Source organism: Cryptomeria japonica, chromosome 4, assembly GCF_030272615.1.
Source record: "Cryptomeria japonica chromosome 4, Sugi_1.0, whole genome shotgun sequence".
NCBI classification, from domain to species: Eukaryota; Viridiplantae; Streptophyta; class Pinopsida; order Cupressales; family Cupressaceae; genus Cryptomeria; species Cryptomeria japonica.
This window is the reverse complement of record NC_081408.1, coordinates 51,053,183-51,067,416: the sequence shown is the minus strand read 5'-3', so window position 1 is coordinate 51,067,416 and position 14,234 is coordinate 51,053,183. Positions and strand designations below refer to the sequence as shown.

The 14,234-nt window shown below is 34.6% G+C and overlaps 1 protein-coding gene across 1 annotated transcript in view; it reads right to left on the bottom strand.

Annotated features, from left to right (window-relative positions):
- The window catches only part of LOC131056833 (putative expansin-A17), a 36,129-nt gene that overhangs the window by 19,507 nt on the left and 2,388 nt on the right, over positions 1 to 14,234 (bottom strand). The gene's annotated exons all lie outside the window — the stretch shown is intronic.

Sequence of the window (14,234 nt, the reverse complement as noted above, 5' to 3'; positions counted from 1 at the left end):
ATATAAAAAATATAACAACAAAGGAATCTTGTAGATGAAGCAAGAAGATGGGGTCATACAAAACGTTTGGCCTATTTTTTTGGCCTCCAAAAAGTATGCAAATGACACACATGTGCACCTCAAAATGACTCCCTATTCAAACTCCTACATGGGGCACCCAAAATTTACTACTTGGAGGTATGACAAATGCTCTTACACATCTTACTATTGTCATAACTTAAAACACATACGATTGTAAGAGAATCTATCACAAATGAATATAATTAGTGGTGCAGTCACCTATTAGGAGGGACCTCAAAGAGAATAGTCAGGATAGGTAAACAAGAGTAAACACAATGGGAACACAAGGATATGATGGAGGAAATGAAGAACCAAATCAATTATATCTTGAAAATTGTTTACAACCAATCAATAACAATGGAGATATAGAAACCGACTCACTACCGGGACCTCAAATCTTAATATCTATCTTCTAAGTTTTATAACTTAACTTATCTATATTATAATGCTTAATTACAATGATTTATATGATCCAAGGGGATCCGGATGGCCCAGAAAAGGATCAAAAGCTGAAGAACAAGACCCAACATGTAAAAACAATAAGGTCGGTCTCTGCCAAAGAAATTCCTTTGGAAAATCAAAAGGATGAAGTTTAGATCAAAGGGAAGGTTGTCCATATGCCAAGAAAAATCAGAATCAACACTCAGGGATCCACAAGCTACAGAAGGGATCCGATAGATTACAAATGCAAATAGGTCTAAGCAATTAGTACCAAAAAACTGTTTCAGAAACTGGTGGCGATAACATGCCCAAAAATGATCCAAATGTTTCGCGGTTTTGGAATAAGGTAGATGATCAAGTCCTCACACAAAAATCCAACTCCTCGAGATTCGGTGAGCCAATACCAGAAAATGTAGAATGAAATGTTGAAACTACAAAATAGAAAGGAAATATTTTTGGTTGATGCAAGATTGCCAAGAACTGGGGATGCTCCTGCATCAAACATCTGGGGTTGTTGAAAAAAAGTGTCTCTCACTTTGCTAGGGTTAGAGGAAAAACAAGGTGGTCTACCTCTGCCTGGGAAACCCAACATGAATATTCAACTGGTCTTCCTTTCCACTTTACTAGATACTCCTTGTAGTGACTGCTCCGGGTACTACGCCCAATCCTACTGTCCAAAATTTCTTCAATCTAATTTGGATCCTTTCGGGACAACTATTTCTCCAAGATTACAATGCTATCCTCACTGAATTCTGGTTCATGATACTAATGTAGATCTGCAATGTTAAATATGGGTGAAATACTCAAACTATCTGGTAACTCCATTCTATATGCATTTTTGGAACTGAACTTTCCCAAAATCTTGCAAGGTCCAAACTTCCTCATCTCTAACTTGTTATAAGTTCCAACCGTGAATCTTTGTTTTCTCAGATACACTATCAATTCATTACCAACTTCAAATTTCTTATGTTTCCTCTTCTCGTCTTCTTTCTCCTTATACTTGTTGTTCATGTCCTCTAAATACTTCTTAACTTGAATATGTAATTCCTTTATGTGATCTATCAATTCTTTTGCTTTTGCACTTCTCTAATCATCACTACTAATATATCTTAATTTTGATATACCTCTAGGGTATACTTTGATAACAATCTCAAAAGGTTTCCTTCTGGTACACCTGTTTACTAAATTATTGTAGGAAAACTCTGCCTGTGCAAGCATCAAATCCCAACTTCCGGTTTTGTCTCCAATTAAGCATCTTAACAAATTTCCCAAGCTCTAGTTAACTACTTTTTTTTGTCCATCAATCTATGGGTGAAAAGTAGAACTGGACTTCAAATCTGTCTCCATCTTCTTCCAAAGCGCTCTCCAAACATAACCAACAAACTTAGTAACTCTGTCTGAAATTATGCTCTTAGGTAAGCCATGCAATCTCAACACTTCCTTGAAAAATAGGTGAGCTATATGCACTGTATCTGATGACTTCTTACAAGGTATGGAATGATCCCTCTTCGAAAATATATCCACTACTACAAATATATAATTGTTCCATGTCTATGTTTTAGGCAAACCAAGTATGAAATCCATGCTTATATCTTCCCAAGGTCTCTCTGCTACTGTCAAAGGTTTATATAATCTCACATTCTGAGTACTACCCTTTGCTATTTGAAAAACTCTACAACTTTGCACATATTTTCTAACATCCTTATGAATCTAGGGCCAAAAGTAATGCTCAGTTACCACTACTACTATTTTATCAACACCAAAGTGTCTGGTTAATCCTCCACTATGTTTCTCCTTTATCAGATTGTCCCCCATAGAACTCTTAGGTATGCCCAATTGAACTCCTTTGAATAACATCCCATCCTGAATCAAGTAATCCAACCACTTACTTGTATCTATTGTAACCGGTTCTCTACATGCTCTCCAAGGTTCTACAAAATCTGGGTCATCATCATACAAGGTCTTCAACTCCTCAAATCCTAATACTATCACTCTCATCTCTCTCAGCAAATTCCCCCTTCTATTCAAGGCATCAATAACTTTGTTAGATTTCCCACTTCTATGTTTCAACATAAAGGTGTAACTTTGCAAAAAATCTACCCATCTCATATGTCTATGTTTCAACTTACTTTGACTGTTCAAATATTGCAAATCTTGATGAGCCATATACAACACAAACTCCTTAGGCAACAGGTAATGTCTCCACTTCTTCAAGGGTTGAACTATGGCATAAAATTCTTGATCATACACTAAATATCTCCTCTGGGTATCTATAAATTTCTCACTGAAATAAGCTATTTCTCTCCCTTCCTGACTCAAGACTACTCCTATTGCTATTACACTTGCATCACAATCCACTTGAAATACTTTGTTGAAATTTGGTAAAGCTAACACAAGCTTCTCAGTCACTTTCTGCTTCACTAATTCAAAACTTTTGTTTTCTCTAGTGGTCCACTTGAATTCCTTCCTTCTCCCCTCATTGTCTCAATCATAGGGTTACAAACTGAACCGAAATTTCTGATGAACTTCCAGTAGAAACTAGCCAATCCATGAAATGATCTTACCTCTCCAATGCTTTTCGGTGTAGGCCATTCAACAATTGCTTTTACTTTCTTAGGATCCATCTTCAAACCATCCTCAAATATTACAAATCCCAAATAGACTAACTCTTCCTTCATGAAAGTACACTTCAGAATATTTATCAGCAACTTTTCTTCTCGCAACCTCTGCAAACTTGTCTTAAATGCAACAAATGTTTATCTTTTGTCTTACTAAAAATCAGAATATCATCCAAATATACAATAACAAACTTACCCAATAATTTCTTCAATACCTCATTCATTAGCCTCATGAAAGTACTTGGTGCATTAGTCAATCCAAAAGGCATCACCAAGCACTCATACAGTCCTTCATTTTTCTTAAATACTATCTTCCACTCATTTCCTTCTCTAATCTTGATCTGATGATATCCACTCTTCAATTCTATCATTGTAAAGTATTTGGCTCCACTCAAATATCCCATTATGTCATCCATCCTAGGAAATGGAAACTAGTATTTCACTATGATCTTCTTTATTTCTCTAGAAATGGTACACATCCTCCATTCTCCAATATTCTTAGGTGCTAATATAACTGGTACTACATAAGGACTTAGAATTTCTCTAATCAAACCTTTCTTCAAAAAATCTTAGACATGTCTATTCAACTCTTCATTTCTTTGTTGGTGTCATCATGTGTGTAGCTTTGTTAGGCAAACTAGCTCTGAGAATCAGGTTCATGCAATGACTGATACTTTTCATAGGTGGCAATCCATTAGGAACATTATCTGAAATGATGTCTTCATACTCTGTCAACATCTCTTTTATCTCTTCTGGTTGTTCTTCTTCATTCTCTAAGTTCTCATTCTTATTAGGAGCTAAGGAAAAACACATATTATCATGTCTCATTCCATCAACAAATTTCCTTCCATCTACCAAACAGATTCTAGTATTCGTATAGACTTCACTCTTCAAAGTTTCCTCCAAGGGTACAACATTTTCTTCATCCCATTGGCCACAATAATATATGTATTCTTCCTCCCATCATTTATTGTCTATCTATCAAACTACTAAGCTCTACCCAATAAAAGGTGATAAATATTCATAGGCATAATATCACACAAGACATTATCATGATAATTCCCAATTTTTTCAATTATACCAAGCATTGCTCACTTACTAATAACTTATGATCATCCTGAATCCATGCTATCTGATAAGGCTTAAGGTGTTTCAATCTTTCCAAATTCAAATTATTCACCATCTCTTCTAAAACAAGATTATCAGAACTACCATTATGAATAACAATTTTACAACACTTACTGAATACCTTACATCTAGTCTTGAAAAAATTCTTCCTCTACAAGGGCTCTTCATCTCCTCTGGTATGACACAAATCTCTCCTCATCATCAATAGTTCTCCATCCTTTGGTTTATTAGCTGATCCATTAGGGCTTTCTTCCACCATTTTTTTTTCTTCTGGTATTGTATGTGTTCTTACATTCGAAACAATGATGTCCTTCTCCTCCACACTTATAGAAAGTTCCTCTAAAACATTCTCTTGTCTTGTCTTCTATCATATTTTCCAAAATTATCATTTTGGTAGCTATCAGGTAGAGATTTCTATCATCTTTCCTCTCTGCCTCTACTCATGTCATTTTTTCAACTTCTCTTCTACTTTCAGGGCACACTAGTAAGCTTCTTCAACACTCTATAATTTGATCAAACTGAGTTCATCTTGTATAGAAATCCGCAATCCATTCAAATATATTGCAACTTGTTCAACTTCATCATGAACATGTCTAGATCTTATATTAAACTTGTAAAATGCTTCGATGTACTCCTTCACACTAGATTCCTTCTGCCTCAAATTCTGCACCTTCTAGAATAGATTCACTTGGTAGTCAGCTGGCATAAATTTTGACTTCTACTTAGTGACCATTAGATCCGATGTGTTGATCTTCTCTTTACCTATTCTATGTCTATCAACTTGCAAATTCTCCCACCAAAGAGATGCATGACCTTTCAACCGGGTATATGCATATCTCACCTTTCTTTCTTCTACGTTGTTCTAAAAATCAAAACATTTCACCATCTCTGAGATTCAATCCATCAATTCATCTGAATCGAACTTTCCATCATATTATGGTGGGGTGTAATGAAGTTTAGTATTAACCCTACTCAAAACCCTCAAAAACTTTTCTTCATCAAGATCAATCCCTAGTAGGTTTACTTTTTCTGTTAGGGCTTCTTCTCCTTCATCTTCACTCACATCTTCAATATGTCAGCCTCTTCTTTGGGATGTGTCAATGGCTTCCAACCAAACTACAATTCCTCGCAACATTTCTATCACAGCAAGGTCTGCATTCCCATGCACTCAACCATTCCTATTTCCTCTTCGCACCATCTTCATGCTAATCCTTTGCAACTGCAGGTCAGATCCATAGTCTGCCACCCTACAACAAGATTCTTAGGAAAACATAATCTTCAGAACAAAAGCTCACTTTGATACCACTTAGTGTAGTCACTAGTTAGGATGGACCTCCAAGAGATCAATCTAGACCGATTAGCAAGAGTAAACACAACAGAAACACAAGGATATAATGGAGGTAATGCAGAACTAAAAATAATTATATCATGAAAACTGTTTACAATCAAGTGCTAATAACCGGGTTATAGAAACTAGCTCACTCGCCTACTAAAACTTTCTTAATTATAGAACAGGTCACAACTAAGACCTCAAATCTTAAGATTTATCTTCTATGTTCTATATCTTAACTAATCTACATTCTAATAACTAATGCTCAATTAAAATGATTTATATGATCCAAGGGGATCCGGTCAGCCCAAAAAAGGATCAAAAGCCGAAGAATAAGACCTAAGATGTAAAAACAACAAGGTCGGCCTCCGCCAAAGAAATACCTCCAAAAAATCCAAAGGATGAAGTGTAAATGAAAGGGAAGGACTACCACATGCCAAGGAACATCAAAATCAATGCTCAAGGCCTCGCAAGCTACAGAAGGGATCCAGTGGATTTCGGTAAATTAAAAATGCAAATAGGTCCAAGAAACTGGTACCAGAAAACTGTTTCTGAAACCAATAGTGATAACTTGCCTGAAAATGATCCAAATGCTCTGTAGTTAGGGAATAAGGTAGATGATCAAGTCCTCAAGAAAAAAATAAAACTCCTTGAGATCCAGTGAGCCAATGCCAAAAAATGTAGAATGAAATGCTGAAATTGCAAAACAGAAAGCAAAACAGAAAGGAAATATTTTTGGTTGATGCAAGATTTCCAAGAACCGGGGATGCTCCTACATCAACTATCTTATTCTCTTACAACTTGCCATGACCCAACTTGATAACAAACCTTCTCCATGCATAAGGTACATCTTTCCACTCGTCCATTTTGTCATATAATTTGTCATACAATGATACTTGTCAAGATCATCAAAGTGGGATGCCTACATCCACATGTCCAACATATGTGCCATACAGTCACCACCAAGTAGGATGCCACCTAGCGTCTAATCCACTAGATGACTAGACATTTGTAGGAAATTAAGAAATAAAAATAAAAAATAAATATAATAAAATAAATGTTAGGAGTTGCAAAGGTTGAGACACCTCAATCCCAAAAAAGACAACATTTTTAAAGATTATGAAAATGTTGTATAATATGAAGTTTTATTTATACATCCAAGTATAGGATTAGTGTTTGAGTTTTAGACATTAGTTCTCCCTATTTGGTAATTATATCAAAGAGAATATTAGGAGATAATGGATATCCTACCATGTTGGTGTTTTTAATTACAAGAATCCTATAGTTATTTGTCAAGTGCAAAAATTATCTAGTTTGAGAATTAGGCTATTATAAGAATGATAGGTTACATAATAAGAAAATTGAAACTAGGACATAGGAGTATCATAACTCCTTGAATATTATGAAATGGATATCTCTATATGAATATATGAGGAGCCTAATTTTGTCAATTATATTGAGACTATGGGACTCGAATATTGATCATGCTTAATGCGAGTTTGTAAACATTGATAGATGTCTTTCAAGGTTCAAAAGGACTTGTGTTATTTTATATGGCTGATATCATATATTATAATGATGAGTGATATTACTAAACAATACTGAAGTTCAACCAAATTAGGAGCATATTACATCAAGTTTATTGACCTCTTAAGTACCACAACCTTGATAAATGAACTACCATGGGAACTAAGAAAGAGAATTATTTGTGTTAGATAATGGTACATGTTTGTGTAGGAATATTGGTGAAGGAAATGATAAACCTATGTTTTATGACCTATGAAATTTTGATCACGTGATATTGGAAATATTAGAGATTCATGGGGCACAACACTTGTTGAAGGTTTTTCTTATGAGGTTTCAACTTAAGTGGGTTTAACTTTGAAAGAAACTTTGTGGTTAAGTGCACTTGAGTTGGAGTAGTACTAGGATGGGTGACCTCTTGGGAAGACCCAATGCTTCACATCTATGAGCATAACCTAGATGCAGTGAGTGCTAAGTGGACCAATTCATTCTCATGAGAGATGGGTTCTTGTGAATCACTACTCATGAAACATAGATCAATGATTTTGGCTCGAAAACCACACAATTTAATCTTGATATAAATATCACATTTTGACTTGCTATAAAAAATATCTCCTACTTATCAATGTTAGAGGTAGTGATATATCGATAAGATATCAAGATGCCTATAATTATGAAAGGTTAGGATATTATGGTTCTGATTGAAAGGACTTAGATACCACTCCAACTTGTTACACAAAACTTCATTCTATGGCATGGCATTAGGACCCAATGATAGATTAATCATCTAAGGTCACCAAGTGAATAACATTATATTGAAGAATAAATGCATTTGAAGACGTTCACATAAATGTCTAGGGGGGCTGGCTGGTGAGCAACGGTACAAGCGAGATGGTGATTACTGTTGAATCTTATCCCACCACTCTTTAATTGGTCACTCACACATGCACTAAAGGGCCTCCCCAGATCTCCATCCTCCACCGAGGGTGTAAGGCGAGTGATCTATTGGTGCTTTTTCTTCTTTTACTCGATCAACTAATTAGAAAAATATATTATAGTGGCAATAGGTGAATTAAGTTCTTTAATGTCATTTTATCATCCTTATTTAGTGCAATAATAATATATATTATATAACTTTAGAGTGGTAGTTTTCATAATGGGGTAAAGAATGTTATAAGATTTAGGAATTTGAAGATGATGTAAACTAGTGATTTGTAACATCTTGTTTGTAGATTTTGAATATTATTTTTTAAAATTTTTTGAATAAATTTTTATTTATTTTTCCATCTCCCTCGAAAAATAGTTTTTTACAGCAAACAATATTTTTTAAGAGTGATGTGCATCCTGAAATGCATACATTTTTTTCTATAAATGATAAAAACTTAATTATGTTGAATTTTGGTTTGTAACATCAATATCCAGGGCATGCAGTTGGTTTGATAGTGATATGTTGAATATTTTTCATTTTATTTTGTTTTGAAGTCCGACTAATTATAATTTAGATATTTTTCATTTTATTTTGTTTTGAACAAAGAAGTTCATATTCAGTGAAAAACCTACATTCATAAGAAATAAAACAAAATAATATTAATAAAATTAAATATATTAAAAATTATACTATTTGGAAAGCTTGTAATAAGGACTAAATACTTAAAAAAACAAAACTTCTAAATGAATTCATTTGACCCCCCAAAAGTTAATGTAAAATTGGTTTTTTATCATCATTTGATAGATGCAAAGGAGACTCCAATGCAAGTATGATTTAGAAGTAGAGAGGTTGTATGCAAGAAATTTTTATCTAAGAGACTTTGATCTAACTCTCTTCAATTAATTACTTCAAATGGGACCTCTTAAAGCTTAAATCATTATATTTTCTAAAAAATGTATCATATCAACAAAAATAAGGATGTACCAAAAAGTGGGAACCAATATTGTGAGTTCACCCAATGGTATTTTTCATAATGGGGTAAAGAATGTTATAAGATTATAAAATATATATGTACCTTGAGAAGAACCTCCATATTAAATATATTGTGAGAAGTTTGAATGGTAGTATTTTCTTGTGGGTTTGTGTGAACTAGGGTAATTTCAAGTTGAGTAATAAGGTTAGGTCCTAGCTTGATAAAATAAAGCTTGGGATGTTTGAGTTGCTTTATGAATAATAATGGGAGTACTTTGAGTCAAAACCTTGATATCTTAAAAGGGTAATTTTTATAGTACCATTGCTAGATTAAAAACTTAATAATGATTTTGTAACTATTATTTGGTGTTATTAATCGAAGTGAAATATTGATGAAACTTTAATAATGGGGAACTTGTGCATAGGTGTCCTTTAACGAAAACCTTATAATGAGAACTACGTGTAACTTTAATCCATTTAGAAGCATGTAGGTATGATGTAGGCGCATTCTCAGTCGATGAGAAATCTTGCATCAACCAAAAATATTTCCTTTCAGTTTTGTTTTTGTTTAGTTCTTTATGCAGTTTTTTGTGTCCTTACCGATTGGTACCGATAGTTGCTTGTTCTTCATGGCAGACCTTATTTTTGGTTTCTAGATAGTTTCATGTGCTTGATTCTATATTTTCAATTCATTTGGGTTCTTTCTCAATGAGTTATCACTTCTAGTTGACTGTTTTTGGGTTTCGGGACAGTTCTTGAGCTTACCAGTTGGTTCTCCTTCATTACCGACATGATTATTGGCATGTGGATCCATCTTGGGTATTCTCCGATGTTCTTTGGAATATGGCCAACCAACTTTCTAAACCACATAACTTGGTTGTTATTTTTTGGAAAAAATTATCTAATTCTTAGGGCCGACCTAATTACACATTTCATTTTCTTGCATTGGTGAATGTAATCTTATGAGGCCAACCCAGATATGTTTTTGTGGGTATAAATATGATAATATGTAATCATTTGTAGGGGTAGAAGAAGTAAAACATAGAATAAGGATAGAGATTCACATATTGTGATCCGGTTGATTCTTAGAGTCTTGGTTGGATTGTATTTGGCTTGAAACCTACATGTAACTAATTAATTACAAGATGTTATTTGTTGATAATATGATGATTGCTAGAAGTTATAAGGATTTAATATAATCTGTTTATGTGAATTCTTTATGTTTTCTTGTTTCTTTCATTGTATTTATTTGGTTGCATAAGTCGGTTGCCTCTTTTTAGGGTTTTCATCAGTTATGACTATGTCAAGTGGTATCAGAGATGGTTATTATTTGGTTGGTAGAAGAATCATTTGCGAACATTGAGGCATTCCTTGAGGTGGATAGATCTTCGATTGGAGCCAGGTTGTGAGTGTGTTCAATAGATCACTGAGGGGAGGCAATTCAAAGCGGTAGTCAGACCGTCGAGTTCAAGCCATTCACCGGAGTAGAAGAAGAGATGTCATTGAGGACGAAAAACCCTCGGAGCATAGAGAAGATGAAGGAAGAATTTAATAATAAAGTAAGGAATGAAATCCAAAATGCCTTGAATGGTTTGTAGAGAAACCATTATTCTAAGGATGAATATGATGAAGCCGCTGAAGAGCTTGAGGAAGCTAAAGAACTGGAAGATGAAAAAGAGGAAAGATTCCTGAGAGAAGTGGCGCAAATAAGTAAAGTTCATAAAGTTGAGGTTTCCAAATTTTTCAGAATGTTGAACTCAGAGGATTTGATAGATTGGATCAGAGAGTTGGAGGACTACTTTGAGTTTGAGGATGTCAAGGATGGGCAAAGAGTTTGGTTGGAAAAGACCAAGTTGAAAGGGAATCTTGTCTTGTGGTGGAAAGAATTGCAGAAAGATGGAGTGGAGAATGGTGAATTGAAGATCACCTAGTAGAGATAGACTGTTGCAAGATTGAAGGCCAAGTTCATACTGGGAAACTATGAATTGGAACTATTCAAGAAATTGCAAAACCTGAAACAGAGAAACATGACTGTGAAGGAATATACTGAGGAATTCTACAAGGTGATGATCTGATCTGGACATAGAGAGATGGATAGAGAAAAGGTGGTGAGGTACATCAATGGACTTGCTTTTAACATTCAGGATGAGATAAGTATGTTGAAGGTTTCTACAATTGAAGAAGTTTACCATTATGCTTTGAAGGCTGAGGAGAAGTTGAGAAGAAGACAACTGAATAAGGGAAATGAGAAATTCAAGATGAGTGACAGTATGAAGAAATCAGTTGAGGAAGATGATTCAAAACTTAAGTGGAGTAAATAACCGAAACAAAAGACACCGAGGAAAGGTAGCAATAGTACCGTTAGACAATTTCCTGGCAAATGTTTGAAGTGTGGAGAAACTGGACATAGATATTATGAGTGTAAGAAAGGGATGACAATAATTTGTGTGGTAAGTGAAGAACCAAATGGTACCAAATTTGATTGTGCACCAGAGAAAGGAGAATCCCTTATTTTTAGAAGGGAGGATACCAGATCTACTTAGAGGAAGAGTCTTTTTTCGGACTGTATGCAAATTAGGTGGCAAGTACTGCAAGGTCATTGTAGATAGTGAAAATATTGATAATTTGGTATATGAGAAAATGGTTGTGAAGCTTGGGTTGAAGAAACTTAAGCATCCTTGTCCTTATGAAGTAAGTTGGTTACAAGATGATCATAATATAGAGCTAAAGGAGCAGTGTTTGGTGAGTTTCAATATTAGGCCTTTCAGAGATGAAGTTTTATGTGATATTATGTCTATGAGTGTTTGTCATGTTTGGTTGGGAAAACCTAGGTAGTATGATACAAGAGTTATTTATGACTATAGAAGAAACCTAGTTACTATTGAAAAGGATGGGAAGAAGTTCACATTGACTTCATTGTAGGAGAAAGTGAAGGAGGTGAAGAACCTGAGTCTTGAGAAAGGTTGCAGTACTGAGAAACTGGTGGTAGAGGTTATACTGGAAGATTTGAAGGAACCAGTTACAAAGGTCATACCAGAGGCTTTGAAGAAAGATTTGATAGAACTAGTTGTAGAGGTGATACCAGAAGGTGACATGAGTTTGCAGAAAGATCTCATAAATAAGCCTGATGGATAGCTGCAACCGAATGATAGAGAGATGATGGTGACAAACCAGATGAAGTCTTGTGGTAGAACCAAATCAGACTTGCAAAAATAGGGGCAATATGCAGACCTAAAACAAAGCAAGAGAAAAAAAGGGAGTCAAAGGTTAGAGAAGTGGATTGAGGCATCAAAGGAGCTAAAGTGGAGATTAGCAAATAAAAATGATGTTTGGATAAAAAGTGAGCATCGGATCTTCATTCCTAATCCTTTTAGATGTTCCTGAGTTGCCTCTAATGGAACATATTTTTCTACCTAGTTTATTTGATGTAGGAGCATCCCCAGTCGATGTGCACTCTTGCATCAACCAAAAATATTTCCTTTCAGTTTTGTTCTTGTTTAGTTCTTTGTGCAGTTTTTTGTGTCCTTACCGGTTGGTATCGGTAGTTTCTTGTTCTTCATGGAAGATCTTTTTTTTGGTTTCCAGATGGTTTCATGTTCTTCATTCCATATTTTTCAGTTCATTTGGGTTCTTTCCTGGTTAATTATCGCTTCCAGTTGACTGTTTCTAGGTTCTGGGATAGTTCTTGAGCTTACCGGTTGGTTCTCCTTCATTACTAACATGATTCTTGGCATGTGGAACCATCTTGGATCTTGTTTGATGTTCTTTGGTGTTTGTCCAACCTTCCTGCTAAACCACATCACTTGGTTTTTATTTTTCAAAAAAAAAATCTAATTCTTAGGGCCAACCTAATTAAACGTTTCATTTTCTTGCATTGGCGAATGTAATCTTATGAGGCTAACCCAGATATGTTTTGATGGGTATAAATCTGATAATATATAATCATTTGTAGGGGAAGAAGTAGAACTTAGAATAAAGATAGAGATTCACATATTGTGATCTGGTTGATTCTTAGAGTCCTGATTGGATTGTATCTGGCTTGACGCCTACATGTAACCAGTTAATTACTGGATGTTCTTTGATGATAATATGATTATTGTTGGATGGTTGTCAAAATTTCTAAGGCTTTAATATGATTTGTTTATGTTAATTTGTTATTTTTTCTTGCTTCTTTTTTTGTATCTCTCCAGCTGCATAAGTTGGTTGACTCTTTTGAGGGTTTTCACAGGTTATGGCTGCATCAATGTAGGCAATCCTTGGGAAAAGGATGCCACTGTGACCTCAAGTCCATAGGTGGAAGGTGTAGGGGGATGGGTGTCAAGTTAGGGTTTGTTCCTTATTGATTTAACCTTATCGCTTTAGTAGGCTTCAGGTGTGATTGAAATGGGTATTAGATAGTTATGAAAGAGATAATACAAGTTATAGTTTATATTAAATACATATTGTGCTTTAGAATATTAAGTTGAATGAATTGAATGGGTTGACTACCTTATGATCGATATTCATTTATATTTAAAAGATGAATAGAGATCATCTTGTGTTGGTTCAAATTTAACTCGTGTATTGTGAAATTTATTCCCCAAATCTATAGAAATATTTATAGGTTCCTAAATTAGTCAATTGTGAACTAGATATTTTAAATTAGAACCCTCTCTTCTAATTATAGTGTTAAGCTAGGTATAGGCACAAAATATTATAGTAAAGGATAAAGTAAGGGACCTACAAGGGCATAGGTAGAGTTTGTATACCTCTAATACATATTCTACCATTCTCCATTTGAGTTAATCATTGATGGTTAAATCCAATGATCCATTCTGAGATAAGCTTGTCCATTCTTGAGATTGATAGTATTCAAGGAGAATATTATGCCAAAGGATCATTAGTCATACAATACATATAGCAAGATTTATTTCATTAGGAGAATGTGGGTATTGGGCCCAACTACTTGTTTATGATGTATATCCCATTTTAATCTATAGACTTGGATAGATTCTACCACAAGCATGTGGATCACAGGGCCAATGGTATGCTAATAATGGACATCTAGTTTACTCTAAAGAATTAGATGATTTTTTGTCAATAGAATGCAAGCCTTGAGGCCAACAACATGCAGGAATGGACCATCTTATTTTATTAGGTGTTTGACAAATTACAAGGAAAAGAGTTTCTAATGAAGAATACGTAGGTAATAATTGGACCAACTGCAAAATATAATTTTTGACATATCTTGATT